Raw genomic sequence first — 7,631 nt, forward strand, 5'->3', positions numbered from 1 at the left:
CCTGAGACTTTGCTGAAGTTGCTTATCAGCTTAAGGAGTTTTTGGGCTGAGAAGATGGGGTTTTCTAAATATAGGATCATGTCATCTGCAAACAGAGACAATTCCTCTCTTCCTATTTGAATACGCTTTATTTCTTTCTTTTGCCCAATTGCCCTGGCCAGAACTTCCAATACTATGTTGAATGGGAGTGGTTTTTAAATTTTTAAATGCCTGATTAAAAAATAAAATCTGGCCAGGTGTGGTGGCTTACTCCTATAATCCAGCACTTTGGGATGCCAAGGCTGGTGGATCACCTGAGGTCAGGAGTTCAAGACCAACTTGGCCAAGATGGTGAGACTGTCTATACTAAAAAAAAAAAAAAAAAAAAAAAGATGGGTATGGTGGCAGACACCTGTAATCCCAGCTACTTGGGAGACTGAGGCACAAGAATCGCTTGAACCTGGGAGGCAGAGGATGCAGTAAGCCGAGATCATGCCATTGCACTCCAGCCTGGGTGATAAGGAGAAACTCCGTCTCAAAATAAATAAGTAAGTAAATAAATAAATAAATAAAATCTAACATTTCGAAGGTAAATTTCTCATGTGGAGCTTTACTTTTCAGATACTGATTGATAATGTATGATACTGATTGATTTAATGTGTAACAATTTTCCAGCATAGATAGAAGTAAATTTTCCATAGCTTGGCTGAGCATGGTGGCTCAACCTTAATCTTAGCACTTTGGGAGGCCGAGGCGGGAAGATTGCTTGAGACTAGGACTTTGAGACCAGCCTAGGCAACACAGCAAGACCCCATTTCAGCTTTTAAAAATAAAAGAATAAAATTTTAAAAATAGGCCGGGCGCAGTGGCTCAAGCCTGTAATCCCAGCACTTTGGGAGGCCGAGACGGGCGGATCACGAGGTCAGGAGATCGAGACCATCCTGGCTAACATGGTGAAACCCCGTCTCTACTAAAAATACAAAAACTAGCCGGGCGAGGTGGCGGGCGCCTGTAGTCCCAGCTACTCGGGAGGCTGAGGCAGGAGAATGGCATAAACCCGGGAGGCGGAGCTTGCAGTGAGCTGAGATCTGGCCACTGCACTCCAGTCCGGGCGACAGAGCAAGACTCCGCCTCAAAAAAAAAAAAAAGAAAAAAAAATTTAAAAATATATATATATCTCCTTCAGCCCTTATAGGGGAAAGAATGTGGGTTTTGTTTTCAGGAAGACCTGGGTTTAAATCCCAACTTCACTAGTCACTATTTGAAGGAGCTGGAGAAATTGTTTACTCTCTTTGAAGTTCAGTTTTCCTCTCAGGAGAGCAGAGATGATAAAATCTTCATCACAAGGTTGTCACAAGGATTACATGCAGTAACATACGTAAAACTCTAATCTGGTACTTAAGAGATGTGATTTTCTTTTCCCATACAGGCATGCTCTCTCTTTTTTTTTTTTCTTGGTGTATCAGTCAGAGTCCTGCTAGAAAAAATATTGCAGAGGTATAGCATGTAGCACAAGGATGATTTTCGAAGTTGTAGATGTTTATGGGATGGCGATGTTCCCAGAGACTTGCGGGAACACGGAGCCGTTCTCACCTGAGCAGTAGGGATGGGACCCATCATCAGAGTCTAGGGAGGGAATTGTGGCCAGGGGAGAGGGAGGGCCCCTGACAAAAGCTTTGGTAAAGGCATACCACTATTGCTAAAACCATGGCCGGTCGGGGAAGGAGCCGGGGAAATCCAGGCCGCAGGCTCTCTCTCCTCCTACATCAACAGCTGCTGCTACCTCCATCAGCCTAACCCAGCTGGAGGCCAGGGGGAGAGGTGACTTAAGTGACGTGGTCTGTATAAGTCATCCTCCCAGGGCACAGAGCAGGGTGGGGAGGAGTAGAGTGGGTCTAAAAAAACAATCCAAGACTGTCCAGCACACATGGATGAAAACCTTGATGCAAAAGGCAAAAGCAGGTCATGGAAGTATGGCTAACTGAAAGGGATTTTGTGAGGATTTGGAGTTTTCCTGTGATGACTCAGAGTACTTCCAGGGAGTACACGTATAAATACGCTCATCTTGCACCAGTCTGGCTTTGGGATGCAGAGAGCACACAGTGAAAACTGATGCTCTCTACCAGGGCCAGGCTTACTGTAGCTTCACACTCCTCCACACTTTAGAAAACCTGCAGGTGACTGACAGGGAGGATGAGTCTGATGTTTCCTTCTGCACCCCCTGTCCACCCTGATAAGATGTTATCAATGACAATGCTTGCCGGAAACTTCATTAGCAATTTTAATTTCACCTCATCCGGTGGTCCTGTGATCTCGCCCTGCCTCCATTTGCTTTGTGATGTCTTATTACCTTGTGACGTATGTGATCTCTGTGACCCACACCCTATTTATGCACTCCCTCCTCTTTTGAAAATCACTGATAAAACTTGCTGGTTTCACGGCTCGGGGAACATCACCGGTCCTGCCGACATGTGATGTCTCCCCCGGACACGCAGCTTTAAATTTCTCTCTCTTGTGCTCTTTCCCTTTATTTCTCAACCCAGCCGAGGCACTTAGGAAATAGAAAAGAACCCATGTTAAACATCGGGAGTGGGTTCTCCCGAGACACCAGAAGTGGCTCGTCCAGGCTCTGCAGGCTGAGTCCATAGACTGTCAGAGAGTTGGTACTTCGCTGACTGAGGCCCCATGTCACAGGGGTGGGCCAAGGTCAGTGAAGCCCTGCACATATTCAAAGAAGCTATTTCCACTTATCACCACCAAGGGGGAGAAACAGGAATGTTTCCCCTACTATGAAATGAGTAATGAATGGATGAATAAATATTTCTAAATAGCATACTCTTCATGTAAACCTACCTTGCTAAAATAACTGAAAAATTTAAACACACACACACACACTTCTTTTTTAATGCTTTATTTTGGTAAAATATATATAACACAAAATTTATCATCTTAGGCTGAGGGCAGTGGCTCACGCCTGTAATCACAGCACTTTGGGAAGCTGAGGCGCCTGAGGTCAGCAGTTCAAGACCAGTCTGACCAAAATGGTCAAGAGTTGAAGGAGATATAGAATTTTTTAAAAATTTTATTCTTTTATTTTTAAAAGTTGAAATGGGGTCTTGCTATGTTGCCCAGCCTGGTGTTAAACTCCTAGGCTCTTATGGCCTTTTTTTTTTTTTTTTTTGAGATGAAATCTCTCTCTGTTGTCCAGGCTGGAGCACAGTGGCATTATCTGGCACACTGCAACCTCTGCCCCCAGGTTCAAGCAATTCTCCTGTCTCAGCCTACCAAGTAGCTGGGATTACAGGCACCCACCACCATGCCTGGCTAATTTTTGTATTTTTAGTAGAGACAGGGTTTCACCACATTGGCCAGGCTGGTTTCAAACTCCTTGATCTCAGGTGATCCACCCGCCTTGGCCTACCAAAGTGCTGGGATTACAGGCATGAGCCACTACACCTGGACCCCTTCTTTCAATTATTTTGGGTAGATACCTAGAAGCAGAATTGCAGGATCATGTGGTAATTCTATGTTTAATGTTTCGAGGCACTACCATACTGTCTTCCACATCGGTGTGCTGTTTAACATTTCACCAATAGTGCACAAGGGTTCTAATTTCTCTATATCCTCATCAACACTTGTTACTTTCTGTTTAGTTATTTTTGATTTTTGATAATAGCCATCCTAATGGGTGTGAAGTGGTATCTCAACAGGGTTTTGATTTGCATTTCCTTAATAATTACTGATATGGAGCATCTTTTCATGTGCATATTGTCCATCTGTATATCTTCTTTGGAGAAATGTCTATTCCAGTCTTCTGCCTTTTTTTTTTGAGATGGAGTCTCACTGTGTTGCCCAGGCTGGAGTACAGTGGCATTATCTTGGCTCACCACAACCTCCACCTCCCAGATTCAAGTGATTTTCTTGCCTCAGCCTCCCAAGTAGCTGGGATTTCAGGCGTGCATCACCACACCCAGCTATTTTTTGTATTTTTTGTTGAGATGGAGTTTCACCATGTTGGCCAGGCTGGTCTCAATCTCCTGATCTCAAGTGACCCGCCCACCTCGGCCTCCCAAAGTGCTGGGATTACAGGTATGAGCCACCACACCCAGCCTTCTGCCCATTTTTAAATTGAGTTGTTTCTTTTATATAATTGAGTTGTAGGAGTTCTTTATATATTTTGGTTATTAACCCCTTATCAAATATACAATTTGTAAATATTCTTTCCCATTCTGTGGGATAACTTTTCACTCTGTTGATAGTGTCCTTTGAGGCACAAAATTTTTCAATTTTGAGGAAGCCCAGCGTAACTATTTTCTCTTTTGTTTCCTATCCTTTTGGTGTCATATTGAAGAAATAATTGCCAAATCCAATGCCATGAACCTTTTCCCCTATGTTTTCCTCTAGGAGCATTATAGTGTTAGGTCTTACATTTAGGTATTTGATTCATTCTGAGTTAATTTCTGTATCTGGTGTAAGGGAGGGTCCAACTTCATTCTTCTGTATATGGACATTCAGTTTACACAACATCATTTGTTGAAAAGACTGTTCTTTTCCCATTGAACAATTTTACCACCCTTGCCATTTGACTATATATTGGAAGGTTCATTTCCAGGCCTTCTATTCTATTCCATTGGTCTATATGACTAGCACCGCATTATTTTGATTACTGTAGCTTTGTAAAAAGTTTGTTTTTGGTTTTTTTTTTTTTGGAAATGGAGTCTCGCTCTGTCGTTAAGGCTGGAGTGTAGTGGTGTGATCTCAGCTCACTGCAATCTCCACCTCCTGGGTTCAAGTGATTCTCCTGCCTCAGCCTCCTGAGTAGCTGGGATTACAGACGTGCACCACCACACCCAGCTAATTTTTATATTTTTAGTAGGGATGGGTTTTCACCATGTTGATCAGGCTGGTCTTGAGCTCCTGATCTTGTGAGCCGCCTGCCTCGGCCTCCCAAAGTGTTAGAATTACAGGTGTGAGCCACTGCACCTGGCCAAAAGTTTTGAAATAAGGAAGTGTGAGTCCTCCAATTTTGTTTTTATTTTAAGATTGTTTTCGCTATTTGAGGTCCCTTGAGATTCCATATAAATTTAAGGTTTGTTTGTATTTCTGCAAAAAAAGTTACTGAATTTTTGATATGAATAGCACTGGATCTTAGCCAATATTAAGTCTTCCGATCCACAACCATGGGTGCCTTTTCATTTATTTGTGTATTTAATTTCTTTCATAAGTGTTTTGTAGTTTTTAGTATGCAAGTCTTCACACTAAAGTAAACCAAGGAAGTTAAGTTCCCTCCTAAGTATTTTATTATTTTTGGTATTATTGTAAATATAATTTTCTTAATTTCCTTTTCAGATTGCTCATCATGAGTATATAGAAATTCAATTGATTTTTGTGTGTTGATTTTGTATATTACAACTTTGCTAAATTCAATTATTAGCTCTGACAGGTATTTTGTATAATTTAGGGTTTTCTACATGTAAGATCATGTCACCTGCAAACAGAGATAATTTACTTCTTCCTTTCTAGTCTGAATGCCTTTTATTTATTTTTCTTGCCTAATAAGTCTGGTTAAAACTTCTAATACTATATTGAATAGAAATGGTGAAAGTGGGCACCCTTGTCTTGTTCCTGATCTTAGGAGAGAAGCTTTCCATTTTTCTCCATTGAGAATAAAGTTCTCTATGGATTTTTCCTACATGGTCTTTATTATGCGGAGGACACATACACTTCTTGAGTGCTTTCCATGTGCCAAGCATTTCTAAATGCTCTGTATATATTATCTCCTTAATTGCACATAACTCTGTGAAATAGGCTCTATTATCCCTCTTTTTTTCAGATGAGAAAACTATTGCATGGAGAGGTGTATTCTCCCTGTAAATGAGATGATTTCTGTATGTGGGTTTTATTTTTACATATGGCATGTTGGTTTTATTAAAATAATGATTTATTTAGTTATATTAAACTTTAATTTTAAACAAACCAACTTTGTAGCATTATCAATCGCCCCATGTTGTGAATTTAGATCACACAATCACTTATTAAATGACAGACTGCTGCAGTACAGTGCTAAAGGTCATGATTACTACATATCCTACTTAGAACACAACTGTTTGGATTTTTCTTTTTTTTTTTTTTTTGAGACAGAGTGTCTCTCTGTCACCCAGGCTGGCATGCAGTGGCATGCAACCTCAATTTCCTGGGCTCAAGTGATCTAAGATTCTGAGCAAATACCTTTCCGCTTAAAAATCTAATATATAGGCCTGGCACTGTGGCTCATGCCTGTATTCCCAGTACTTTGGGAGGCTGAGGCAGGTGGATCACTTGAGGTCAGGAGTTTGAGACCAGCCTGCCCCACGTGGTGAAATCCCGTCTCTACTAAAAATACAAAAATTAGCCAGATGTGGTGGCAGATGCCTGTAATCCCAGCTACTCAGGAGGCCCAGGCAAGAGAATCGCTTGAACCCTGACAGAGCAATATCCTGTCTCAAAACAAAGAAACAAATAGTTTTTTTGTTGCTGTTGTTTTGAGATGGAGTCTTGCTCTGTCGCCCAGGCTGGAGTGCAGTGATGCGATATTGGCTCACTGCAACCTCCACCTCCCGGATTCAAGTGATTCTCCTGCCTCAGCTTCCTGAATAGCTGGGACTACAGGCACACGCCACCATGCCCAGATAATTTTTATGTTTTTAGTAGAGGTGGGGTTTCTCCATGTTGGCCAGGATTGTCTCAATCTCTTGACCTCATGATCCACCTGCCTCTGCCTCCCAAAATGTTGTGATCACAGGCGTGAGCAACTGTAGCTGGCCTATATATATATTTTTAATATATATATAATATTTTAATATTTTTTAATCTAACATATTAATGTAATTTTTAATATTTGTAAAAATCATAGAAAACCTTTCCAGATAAGAACAGCTACTACCACTTTGTAACGTACAATAACTCAGTTAAACAGCTTAAGAACTCACTGTAGTTTAGTGGTTAAGACCCAGCACTTCCAAGCTGTATGATCTGGATTCAAGTCCTGCCTCTATTATATATACATGTGATTAGGCCACTGCACTCCAGCCTGTGCAACACAGCAAGATGCTGTCTCAGGAAAAAATGTTTTAAAAAGAATGATGAAAATGTAATATGTCATTTGGGAACAGGTCCTAATAATGTAATAACATATATGTAGAATAAGTTCATTTTTATAAAGCAAGCATATAATTGTACAAGAGTACAAAAAGAAATGGCCAGGCATGGTGGCTCATGCTTGTAATCCCAGCATTTTAGGAGGCCGAGGTGGGTGAATCACCAGAGGTCAGGAGTTCGAGACCAGCTTGGTCAACTTAGTGAAACCTCGTCTCTACTGAAAATACAAAAAAATTAGCTGGGTGGGCACGGTATCAGGCGCCTGTTTAATTCCAGTTACTTGGGAGGCTGAGGTGGGAGAATTGCTTGAACCCAGGAGGCAGAGGATGCAGTGAGCCGATGGCATGCCACTGGACTTTAGACTGGGCGACAGAGTGAGACTCTGTCTCAAAAAACAAAACAAAACAAAACAGTAGCAAGAAAGGCCAGCTTGGTACCCTATGCTGGTCTTTTGACTGACCTCGACTCACCAGACCTGGCCCCACTCAGGGCAAGCATTAGGTCCTCTCCCACCA

This window comes from Trachypithecus francoisi, unplaced genomic scaffold, assembly GCF_009764315.1.
Source record: "Trachypithecus francoisi isolate TF-2019V2 unplaced genomic scaffold, Tfra_2.0 Lachesis_group9, whole genome shotgun sequence".
Lineage (NCBI taxonomy): Eukaryota > Metazoa > Chordata > Mammalia > Primates > Cercopithecidae > Trachypithecus > Trachypithecus francoisi.